General features: G+C 31.1%; 1 protein-coding gene across 2 annotated transcripts in view; it reads right to left on the bottom strand.

Moving 5' to 3' along the window:
- The window catches only part of LOC103313387 (uncharacterized), a 233,663-nt gene extending 226,431 nt beyond the window's left edge, over window positions 1-7,232 (bottom strand). For both annotated transcript variants that reach the window (XM_015980877.2, XM_015980878.2), the window contains exon 1: window positions 6,877-7,232. The gene's annotated coding sequence lies outside the window, so the exon portion shown is untranslated. The remainder of the gene's footprint in view (window positions 1-6,876) is intronic.
- Between the last annotated feature and the right edge of the window lie 5,957 nt (window positions 7,233-13,189).

The following is a 13,189-nucleotide window of genomic DNA, read 5'->3' as shown; positions in this document are numbered from 1 at the left end:
TCGAAATACGTAGGAATTTGTCCGGAACCGTTTACAGATACGTGCTTCCGCTACACTTATGCCGCACCCGGATTCCACCGGAACATGCTCTAGAATCCGGAATTAAGACGTTTGTGTGGAACGACGCCTACTACGCTGATGCTTTATCGATGTCCACGACGAAATTAACATCTAGTGTGTTATTTTCACGAAAATAATTAGGTTAAGAGGAAGAAGACGTTCTGACTTATTTCGTTATCGAGCGCGTGCTACTAATTAATTTAATTCATTCGGGCTTCAGAACAATGGATGCTTTTAAGAGATGCGTGCGATTTCGGACAATTTAATCATTTTCAATCAAATTTCAAAAAAAAAAATTATCGTCCAGTTTTTAATCTTGTCTTGTTTGAAAAAATATAAGTACAATAAAAGCTCTCAACAACGGACACCCATGAGGAATCCTTAATTGTCCGTTGTGGAGAGGTGTCCGTTATTCGGAAAGGTCCATTAAAAGAGGTTTCACCGTATTTCGTTTCTGTTGTAAAGACTAGGTCCTCTACTTTAAAACACAACAAATCAATCTAATTTTGAATGAAATTTTAATCAACTGACGAATTACACAACATCATAATAGAAAAATACTACAGAAAATAGTTCAAATAAACAAAAAGTTTGACATAAAAGGAAAAAAACATAAAACGAAGACAAATAGTTTCGCTCCGAATAACGGACAACTCTCCACAGCGGACATTTTTGTAGAAACGTAACAAAACCTGTATTAAAATTTTCAAGCTCCCATTAGTGGACAGCTCCCCACAACGGACAATTAAATATTCTCCATCGATGTCCGTTGTTGGGAGGTTTTACTGTAGCATTAAATTAATATGACACAAGGAACGTTCAGACAATTTTATTTTGTGTAATTGTCCTTTAGGCTTTTGGATACACTTAGAGAATAGAATTCTGGTTCTTCCACAAAATCAAAATGACAATGAAAATCGCATCAGACGATGAAAAAAGTGAAAAGATCACACATTTTTCATTAAAAACACAACAAAAAATGTTATAGACAAAGTTGGCAATCGTCCTATATTTCAAAGAAAGTCAAAGAACAATCCTCTATTTTAAGTAATTGTCCTTAAATATTCTGCAAGAACTTAAAAAATATAATTAATTGATCGATTGACTTCTGGTTCTTCCAAAAAATCAAAATAACAATAAAAAATGGCATAAAACGACAAGAAAGACTGAAGCAGTAGCACATTTTTAAGAACGCGCCAAAAATCTTCTTTGGTTTTTTGTTGATTAAAAGACCAAATGTCCGTTATTTTAAATAATTGTTCTTTGGTCTTTTAGAATCATGGACCTTCTGCATTTTTTAGTGAAGGTAGGTATATTTTGTACTTGGTAAAATGGTACAGTCGCCATCAAAAAAAATGTCACACCTAAAACCACAGCCACAAATCTTTTTCGATATGTTAAGCTTAATGTCTAGATGGATATTTTGCAAACTAGCAGGACCTGTTTGTTGAAATTTATGCTCTAAAAAATTTTTATTCGGGCTCTTGCTTTCCAAACCGATCGGAAGAGGTATCAGTCTATTTGATCGTAACTATACTTAAATATTGTAATTATACAACACGGTAGTAACAATCAGTTATCAAAATTTGTGTTCGAAAGAACGTAAATTCGAAAAGACAGATCTTGGTGTCGTTTTTTTAATCTGTTCGGTCAAGAATGTCTTACAGCCTTTTTTATCTTAGAGCAAACGTAAAAGTCAAACCAAACAAACTGACAGTACTGACAACTTTCTCTTCACTCGAATTCTAATTATATTCCGTTTTACAAAAAAAAAGTGCATACAAGACCTTTATATATATTTTGTATTCAAACTCTTTAGTTCGTAAACTGTTTCTGTAAAATAATAATAATAATATTTCGGTTTTACAACTATTTGCAACTTGGTAGTTTGATGAGCTAAAGGTTGACAAAATGTGTTTTAATTTAATTTTAATTAGTAGGTTTTCTTCTCACCAGGCAAATAAATTTATAAAGAAGTGAATTAGATACAGTGGAGTCTAGTTATAACGAACCCCAAACATACATCATCAGTTCGTTATATCCGAAGTTCACTAAAAGCGATAAATTTAAAAAAATCTATTACTTTGAGTTAAAATTTGCAAAAACAAGTCCTCCCATAAAAAAAATGTAAAAATTTTGCACCGATTTTTTTGGCGAAGATACTACAGAATTTCATTTCCTCAAACGTCACCGCCTACTTGATATTGCATTTTTTAGACAAATTCTTAGACGCTGGAGTTGAGGTTGAAATAGTACGTTATAGCCGGAAGTTCGTTATAACAGGACTCCACTGTAGTTTGTATAAAAAATACTAATTCCAAGAGACTCGAAAAGTTCATATTTGAATTTTTAACATATTTTGAATAATAAATTTTTATCCTGCTATTACTGTTTTCAACTTTATTTCCTTATTTTCTCGATGTCATAATGTAATTGAACGCTTGACATAACATATTCCTAATACAAAACCATAGAGAAATAAAACGCTTAATCAATATTCAGTGAGTCATGAAATTTAATTAACTCCTAAAGTTGTATTAACCGTTCTTAAAAATTACACGTCGGGTCAGTTCTTTCAGAAAAAGTCTAAATAAATTTTACCGCATTCCGAATTGAAAGTTTCCTCAATCATCAGTCATTGTGCTCGAGAGGTCAAATATCAAGCACTTTGTTAAACATTGCTAACGCTTTTTGTTAATATTATTATCTCAAGAATTCCTCTCGATTAGAATTTTCCCTACGTTGGATGTTCATTGAATACAATGCGTTGTGTCATTTTGAAAATATTCCACCATTCACTTTCACAAAACGTAATAAAAAATCCTGATCATTCTCAAACAGTTAGTAATGAACTTACAGGATTTACGACCGTCCAACTGACATTTGTTTACATCGTACATGTTACTAGTCATTTATTGATTTGTAAATTTTCCCAACTTAAGTGTTAGAATATGTGCTCCTAGCACTAAATCTCGGTTATTAACCGAAACGTTGTTTGGACCGATTTATAATTAAGAGTTGACGTAATTCCAGCCCACCTCCGCTAGAAATTGTCGGCGAGCTTTTGCTCTTCCGTTCGCTATCAAAGAAGTCCTCTTAATTCGATCCAATTATGGTTTAATCGAGCGAGAATGACTTGTCGGTCAAGATCGTAACAAATGTCAATGACGTGGTGCTAGTTGGAAAAAACTTATTACAATTACAACCAAAAAAAAAAAATCGATTAAATGGTAGACACGCATCAGTGTCGAGCCATTCGATCGATCCGTCCATTTGTTAATGACATTTTAATAATTGAAGGCATGTCGAAATGCGCGTTGGGCGCCAATTTTGGCGCCCGACACGTTGTTCGATTCGATTTGAATTGAAAGGGTTCAAAGTCGTCTCTCTGGAGGTGCAATTCCCGAGACCGGAACACTCGGAATTAATACATTTTGATTGGTTATTAAGCGGATATTGGTTTGTTATGACGTCGGTGCATTGGGGCCGAGTTTCGATGTTTTGCTGTTGGGTTTTTCAAAACACGAATAATTTTACTGTTAAGTCAAACCCAAGACAGGTATTACGTGCTTTAGCGAGTGTGATGTACGACGTTGTTGTCAAGGCAACCACCACATCAAATGCAACTTAAACTTACATCAAATACGATATTATGCCGATTTGGAAAACTTTGTTTTTTTTGAGAGTTTGGTTGGTTAGTTAATAACAGATTATAGACAGGTGAATATGAGAGCTCGGGCCCTGAAGCTGTGAATTCCTCAACTTGAATGAATGCTTCTAACAAAACGGAAATCTCGGCTTGATCATGGTACAGATTCTTTTGTAACCAATAGATGAAAGTATGTTGATATAAATAACGTTTTTACATTTTGTTCACAAGTTTTGGTCACTCCTACGTTTGTTACCATATACAGGGTTAGTCAATAGTGTGTTATTTCCGACATGTCTTCTCAAAATACTAACTACGTTTAATTTTTAAAAACATTAATTGAATCAACACTGGTTTTTCATCTTTTAAATAATAATAGTCGATAATCAAATTTTAGCAAAACTGTCAAGTCAAACTTGACAATACCCAGAACACTGTTCTCGTAGATTTTTCTGAAATTTTTTAACGACTACCGATCTAGTCAGCTGGAATCAGTATTTTATTTATTGGTTGTATATTAAAAACAAAATCAGAAATAACCCACTATTGACTAACCCTGTAGGTACAATAATGGAAAATAAATGAGGTTTCTTCAAACAAAAATGTGTCCTACCAGCTAATAATGACCAAAATAATTTTGTTTGATATCAATTTTTACTTAAACAAATGAATAAAAATTAAAAACATTTCCCTAAATCTGATTTATGAAAATAATCTTATTTGTTTGTTTTTGGTAATGTGGCGGTTTCTTACAAAAACTACTGTATAATTTTTTGCGCTGCTCGTGTTTTAAAAACAGTGTTCATGTAGAATAATTTTCTAGTAAGTTAAAACATGATTTTTAATAGTAGACAAAATGACCAGGTTTCAAAAAGTCTTAAAGCTGATAACACATCAAATAAAATAATTTTTTAATTTTGGAGCTATATAAGTAATTTTTTATTGAGTTATTTGAGCAATAAGAATCTATACTTTAGTGGAAAGTCAATTATTTATAAAATAAAAACCATTTCCTACAACAAAATAATTCAAGTATCAAAATTAAAGACATACAGGGTTATTCATAAATATGCAGCAATAATTAAACCACAAAAAAAACTTATAAAATGATGGTAATTGACATCATGACTCGTGTTCTATCGATTATTTAAATTCTAGGTTCAAATTAAGTCAAATCAATTAGAAATAATAGTGTTTCCATTACAAAAGCTAGTAAAAAAAATGCTGACTTTATGAATTACAGTGCTATCTCAAGTATAAAAGCAGGAACTGAAAAAATCCTACAATAAATAAATAATTCCAACTTTTAACCTCAAAAAACTGATGGGTAAATTAAATACATTTACGTTGACGTCTAGAAAGCTGTGAAAAATTTTTGTCGCTGCAATTTTTTCTAAACATACAGGCTGGTCCCCATCGGGCTGGAAAAGTCCATTAGTAACCTAAATTAATATTATTTAAATATTAAAAAATTAAAAAATTAGCAACAATACATAATTTTTTAAATTAAAGACCCTATTACCTATATGTTTTCTATTTTTGAATGTAGCTATTTATACTGATGATTTTGATCTAAACTTGTGTTGGTTGATTGTCTTAGTTTTTGAAATAATTTGATTTTTTGACGAAAATAAATTAAAAAAAAAATTACTACATAGAGACTAAGAACCAGTTTGTAGAAGCGTCATTAATTTAATCCGCAATTAAATGCGTGGTTAACTGATCACATGACCAAATTAAACCAGTTTGATTGGTCTATTCGCGCTGTCAACTTTTAACAGCACAATTAACTTTAATTGAGTTTTCTATAAACCGAATCTAACCATTTAAAATGTTTTTAGGTAAACAATTTAATAATAAAATTTTTCAAATTATTCAACTATTGAGTGATTGAAATAATAATAATTACATACTATGGAAACAGTTTATTGACATTTATTAAGACACCAAAGATAAGCTACAACGCAACTAGAAGTCAAAGATAAAAACTATTTAGATTAAGCGCTCAAATTATTTATTTAATTAATTATGACACATCTGAACCACTTTAAATTAAGGAGTGCATGTTAGTGATAACGCTGCACTTGCCGTGTTATTAAACAAATAAACTCATCATGTCCCCAAAATCGGGCGGCTCTGGTGCAATAACCTCTCTCGTAAAAATGTGTTTATTAATATTTACAAAATTTCTAAACGCAGTGTTATTTCGCATAAAACGATCATTAAAAGTTCGCTATTAAATTTTCGTTAAGTGTCCCTCTCTTTCGTCCTTTTATTTAAACTCGTATTAAACAATAATGAAATTGGATCACGCCCCAGAAAATAACTTTAATTAAAAGAATCGAAAAAGCTTTTAATCCCAAACCCACAATATTGTTTGAATTTAAATGACTAATTATTGTTATCTTGTAGTAAATTTTAAAAAGCCCTCACTTCGCCCAATTAAACCACCCTCCAAATATTTCAAGCAAAAGTGCTTCGTATTTAGCGAATTTCTGGACAAAACGCCAACACACGAGCAACTTTGCAATTTTTTTAACAAATATTTTACACATACAGGGTGATTCAAAAATCGCGGACCATCGCTTGGCTAGTGATAGAAGACATTAAAATAAGTCAAAAGTTCCTTTGGCAAAAAACGATTTAAGCCCTTTTTCGCGAGATAATGGCTCCTCAAAGGTTACATTTTAGGGTTAAATTTTTGACACTTCAGATCATATTTTAGTTATTTTAGTTTACTATCTAGAAAATTATTTTTCGAAATAAAAAACTAGTTTATGAAGATAAATAAACAATAATATTGTTATTATTTTTTGCCCAATTGAAGTCAATCTGTTCGAAATAGTGAGTTAACTCTAATAAAGAGAAAAACCGGTCGTTTCCTCCCCGACTGTACCTCCAGGTGTCCCACACGCTACCTGCCCCTTTTGTGGCGGGACAATCGCGGTCGGCCACGCTGAACCCAGCCTACTAAACAAATGTAATACCTGCAAATTTCCTTGTATTTTAAATGCTAATTTCGACACCGCCGCCTCCAGAATTTGCATCGTAATTGTTGACAATCGCAAGTCGACGTCGCTATTGTTTGTGCGTCGCGACGCCTTTTTTTACAATTCAAATCACAAATGACGTCACACGTGTGCCGCGCCGTCTTGATTGATTCTTACCTGCAGGTGTAATCCACTATAACAAACAAGCAAAAAAAAAAACACTAAACCATCGCACTCTTTAACAATCTGCACTGAAACAACCGTGACGCGGAAAAATGCTGTTTCGGGCACTATTCTTTTGAATCGATAATGTCATAAAGAATTCACATGTTTGCGGGAAACTACAAGCACAGCCGGCTAGATCGATGCGATTTTGGTGGATCAACGATCCAGTTGGCGGGTGTGGTGTTTTCGTCTGGGATTTTTGTTAGTTATTAACATTATCAAATACCGGGCGAAAAATGGGAGTACAACTGGGCGGTATAACACACTCCCGTACCGTAAACAGACTGATATTTTGTTGGAAGCAGTGTAGAGAGAAAGAAGGGAATAGACCGAATGGAAACACGAGCACGTTCGGGTATGATCGGCTTGGTGTATAGTCGGTGGCAACATATATTCGACCTGTGTGACATTTTACAAGGAAGAAGGTCAGGGCCGGATTCAGAACGGTTTTAGGAATTGCCACAAGTTAAATTTTCATATCTATGACAATAAACTAAAAACTATACATCAAATTTTTTTCAAATAATTGTTCAGCATAAAAATGCACATCTCTGTATCTCTTATAATAACTAAGATCCGTTTGGTGGTGTGCGAAAAACGAACACCCTGTATAATATAATAACATGAGATTGAAAATAAACTGATTTGGAGACTGATACTTGATACAAATTTTTGGCAAAAACTATGAATGCTAGAAGAATAAGATTTTCACCTCTTTGAAAGTTTAAACTTAGCGCAAAAAATGTACATATTTTATTTTGATTTTATTTTGATGGGAATAATTATGCTCAAAAAATAAAATGTCAAATGTAAATACTCGTTGAATAAATATTTTGTCGTACCTACCTTGTTTTGTTTTAATTAACTTTTCGTTTGCTGCAGCATAATGAGGATTCTATAAAATAATCTCATTTCAATTTGTTCAAGTTTTTTATTCCTGCTCTTGCAAATAATAACAGTTCAGAGCATTTATTCAGATAACAAGTAATAACTTTTAATGTGAAATTACCTACTAAATAAATGAATAATTTATTGTTTGTTAAAATATTTAATTTTATTTAACAATATTTAAATCACTGCTTAAACCGTAGTGATTACAGTGACAAATAATGTAAATCCCAATAATTGTTATAGTTATTCATTAGTTTTTTTGATAAAATGTGATTTCATCACGCTAAAAGCAAAGCAAAGTGAAAAAGATTGATGCAGAAAGCTTATAGACTGAATTGACTGCGTATTTAATCTAACTCTAAGGTTGAAACTATTAATATATTTTTCAATTGAAATGATTAGAAACCATCTAATTTTCTTGAACAGGAAAGTGCTAATGACCCAAATCAAAGTCAAGTACTTTTACTTTTCCACCATAAAAAACTGTCAAATATTGACCTATAAAGAAACACAGAAGTTACAAAAAACAGAAGATAAAAAAACAAAAGACAAAAAATTGAAGAAAGTATAAGTAGATATTTCTTAATTGTAATGTTGTACGTACAAAGTTCTATTACTTGCTTACGTGCACCAAGAAATAACACAAGAAATACTGGCAGAAAAAAGTGAGATAAAATAAAATAGAAAAAGGTAAATTGAAACTATAGAAGTTAATTTTATATTAAAAAAACTAAATTAATTCGAACAAACGGGTTTTAAACTTAAATTCTGCATTAAACAGTGAATAAAAACCAACCACTAATAACCGTTTCTTCGTCTCGAAAAGACAGGAATGTAAAAATTGGCGAAAAGTATTCCAGCAAAATTTGGTGAATGCGCCGGGTTAGAAAAATTTTCGTTAAATAAAACATCAATCGACTTTATTTTCTTGTGGTCAATAAAATTGACAATAAATTTAAAACAAAACAAAAATAACATTATAACTCAGCGAGTGATTCAAATCAAAGTCAAGTACTTTTAGTTTTTCATGTACATAATAATATTTTTAAACTGCCAAATATTGATCTAATCAGAAACACAAATGTAACAAAAAACAGAAAATAGAAAAAACAAAAGACAAAAAATTGAAGAAAGTATAAGTAGATATTTCTTAATTGTAATGTTGTACGTACAAAGTTCCATTCCTTGCTTGCGTGCACCAAGAAATAACACAAGAAATACTAGCAAAAAAGTGAGATAAAATAAAATAGAAAAAAGTAATCGAAATTGAAACTATAAAGTTAATTCTATATAAAAACAATAAATTAATTTGAACAAACGGGTTTTAAATTTAAATTCTGCATTAAACAGTGAATAAAAACCAACCACTAATAACCGTTTCTTCGTCTCGAAAAGACAGAAATGTAAAAATTGGCGAAAAGTATTCCAGCAAAATTTGGTGGATGCGCCGGGTTAGAAAAATTTTCGTTAATTAAAACATCAATCGACTATTTTCTTGCGATCAATAAAATTGACAATAAATTTAAAACAAAAATAACATTAAAACTCAGCGACCAGGACAATTGTTTTAATATAATTTTTGCATAAAACAACATATCTGATATCTAATTAAGGTTTGATTTAAAGAAAGTGAAATTAAAATTTTTATTAAAAAAATGTAAATTTTTTCTAAATGCTCTAGATCTACCTCTATCTTCAGTTGTATGTATGTACCTATTTTTTAAAGATGTCAGCAACACTTATTCAATTTGCTGTTCAAATTTTATTCATTTAAATCGCTAAACTGTTCAACTCTTGTTTTTTTTTATTAAACAATTTTGAATTTGACAATTTGGAGCTGTTTTCACTATTTAAATTTAAACATAATTATTTGTTTGGTTACATTATTTTTGGTTGTATCAAAATTTTTAGAGCGCAATATCCACTTATTGTCGCCTATTGTCAAGTAATTTCGTGTTTTTAAGTATTGTAATGTATTGCTAAAGATGTAAAACCGGTACGAACAAAAAGATTTTAAGTTTATTTTCTCCATAAATAAATAAATAGAAACCAATTTACTTTTAATAATTCTTTGGTCTCAAAGAGACAAAAATACAAAATTTGTCCGACAATGTTTAGTAAAATTTGGTGGATGCGCCGGGCGAGCGGCTGAAATAAGTTGCTGCCGAGTATATGAGCCCCCAACGCCTGCGCCCCGCTTCCAAGCGTAGGTCTGAGTTTACAGCCGTACGTGGCTGTGAAGTAGCCGCCCTATCACGTGACCCATTCACTTCATTCCCTCTTAGTTGAAAATTCTACACGGTCGAAGAATGCGAATAACCGGCGATAAACAAGCGAATAAAGAACGTATAATAAAAAAGCAAAAGTACACCGGATCCATACTACAGGCCCTGTTTCCGCTCTCGTTTGACTTTCGGCCATAATTGATGGATCCGCCCGAATTATCATCGAAGAAAACGGAAACGCGTTGTCTCGCGGGAATCCCGCGTGTGTCGAGGGATTCAGTCCGAAGTTAAATGTCAAAACTTAACAAAAATATTGCAAAGTTTCGGTGAAACGACAAATGATGTTATGCAACGTTTCGTCTATTAACCACAGAGGTCATCAGACTAATTACCCAACAAATTATTTGTACACTCATAAAAAAATTAAAACATAACCTCTAACTCATCTAAAATTATTTTCGAATATTCAGAGTGTTTCCGAAATTGACTACTCTCAGACTAATTTTTTTTAAACACCCTACATTTTTTTGAATTTTTGGACGTAACTATTAACACTGATGTTATTGTTATTGCCAATTCTGCTTAGTTTTCGAAATAATTTAATTTTTGACGATTAAACGTTAACTAAAAATCCTGTAAAGTCCAAACTTAAAGAACACACTGTATATATGTACCGCAACATTTTTAAAATATGCGTTCAGAAACGCAGTTATAAATATCTCTAATAATTAATATTTCCATTTAAAATAACCAAAATAAAAAGTTACAAAATTAAAAATTTTGGAAGTACATTGTGAACACCCTGTAGTAATTCAGATCAATTAAATTTAATCAATAGATTTGTTAGACCTTGTTTAACACGTACCTGGTCATAATGTTATCAAAACAGCACTGTTTGTATTTTTTTATTAATTTTTGAATACCGGGTGCTCAAAAATCGGCGCACCAACTCAACGGAGTGTGGTAGAGAATTGCTTACACATAAAAGTAAAAATAGTAAAAAAATTCTTTGTATTAAAGTTATTGATAAATAACGAATTTTAAATAAGTGATATGTGGCAACGTTGCCTAACAGTCGTGATCGTAATAGAATTTGATCAACAATAAAAATAAATTATTTTTCAAACGGTTTCCTAGGAAATAGTTCCCAGCGTTGCCACATCTACAAACTGTGATTTTTTGATGAATTTAATTTTTTTTAAACTAAAAAAACTGCTAAGATCTGATAGTAAATTTAAAAATAATTATTCATCGTTTTGTTAGGGAACAATTACTTAGTGCGAAACATAAAACCATTAAAAAATAATGAAAACTAAAAAAGTTAACACAATAAGTTTGTAGCTTCAGATTTTTTAAAATATGACATTAGGAATTTTTTCAACAATTTTCCCGTAATCTGCACTTGCTTCTCAATAACGTACCACTGAGTTGGTGCGCCAGTTTTTGAGCACTCTGTATAACCAAACAATTTTTTTAGATTTTTATTTTCTTAATCTGAGAACCGCTTTGAGAAATTTTTAGAGACATGTAAAAAAATGAGCACAAAAAAATAACAACCTGCCATTAAAAATATATTATTTTGACGTCGTACTTTTTGGAACACTCTGTATAATCAAAAATAATTTTCTGAAATGCATCGTAGAGTATAAATAACGGCTTCAAATTTTCAAAAGCTAAAAGTAACGCACAAAATTCATATTTTTGTTATGCTATGACTGTTATGAGCCTTTTTTTTTTTAAAATCCTGGAACATTTTCATCATAGTGACAATTCTGACGTCATTTTCAATTTTCTTGCAAGTCAACTGACATTTAATTAATAATAAATTATTATTTCAAATAATATACATATCGTTATTTTTGTTGTAAATGTAACAAAATTTAAAAAAACAAGCAAAGAAATAAATAAAAGAAGAAAATACAATAAAAAAGTTGAAAACTGTCAAAATTTTATACAAAATGCTTTTTGTAAAAGATGTTTGTTTTTTAATGTTTAAGTTTTATTTAAATGTTTTCATGTAAATTGTTAAAAACCATATAAAAACAATAACCTCTTATAAAATAATTGTCAATAATTTTTATTTTATTAAATTATTTTTTTCAATTTTTTATTTCATTTTTAATTTTATTTATAACCATAAATTAAATTTGTGTACTAAAACAGTCGGTTGTCATTAAAAAAATAAAAATGACGTTACAATTAAAAAATTAATGACGTAACAAGATGTTAAAAAATAAAATCGACCTGTTTCAGGATTTTTAAAGAAATGATCATCAACAAAGATATGAATTTTGTGCGTTACTTCTGATACAGTCTGCATACAAATGATTTGTTAAGTTAAAAAAATGTTGTATTATTTCATCCTGATGATGTTTGTGGTTAATGGACGAAACGTTGCATAGCATAGTTATTTGAGCAAGATTTTCGGTGAAACGATTATTCGGTTCGGTTTTGCGGCTGCATTGTCTGAATTATTCCAATCGAAAAGTGGAAAAGCGCTTTATTTTGCACACGATGAATTAGTAAGGGCCGTTCTAAAAAGCCGCAAAAGTAATACAGGAAATACGATATGGAATGGCACGGTCGGTCATTTATGAAATATTCACGCTTGCCAATAGAGTGAGAGAGGGGCAAAACAAAAATCCCCAACGGCTAACGGTCTAGTGTATTGTTTTGCGGTGTACATTTTTTAAAAATCAATTTAATAGCCGCCGGCGCTTTGTTTACATTAAACATAACGAGTTCAGCATTGTAATATTAAATTTATATTCAAAACGACGGAATAATGAAATCTTAAAACAATATGTTCGGATGCGAACAAAAACCAGAGCTCGGTAAATCGGAATTGAAAACTTTTTTCGATTCTAGTTAAATGGAAAAATGTAGTTTTTGCAGATGGACGATGAGATCGACGCATATGACTGGGATTGACTTTTGCATGCATTTACTCGGATCGTGATTATTTTCGTTTCGAGCGATTTAGTGACGTGTTTGGATTCTTTATTCCACGACAAAGTTACTGGCGGCAAACAAAGCTTTTCAATAAGGTGTTAGCACTGTCCGGATGAGATTCGATAGAAATTAGACACAGATTTGGTAGAAAAATATTTTCTTTGGCTTTAATGTAACAAAGACAATTCAACAATTTT

Source organism: Tribolium castaneum, chromosome 8 (genome assembly GCF_031307605.1).
Source record: "Tribolium castaneum strain GA2 chromosome 8, icTriCast1.1, whole genome shotgun sequence".
Classification (NCBI taxonomy): domain Eukaryota; kingdom Metazoa; phylum Arthropoda; class Insecta; order Coleoptera; family Tenebrionidae; genus Tribolium; species Tribolium castaneum.
Note: the sequence above shows the minus strand (reverse complement) of the source record. Positions and strands in the feature narration are given on the sequence as shown.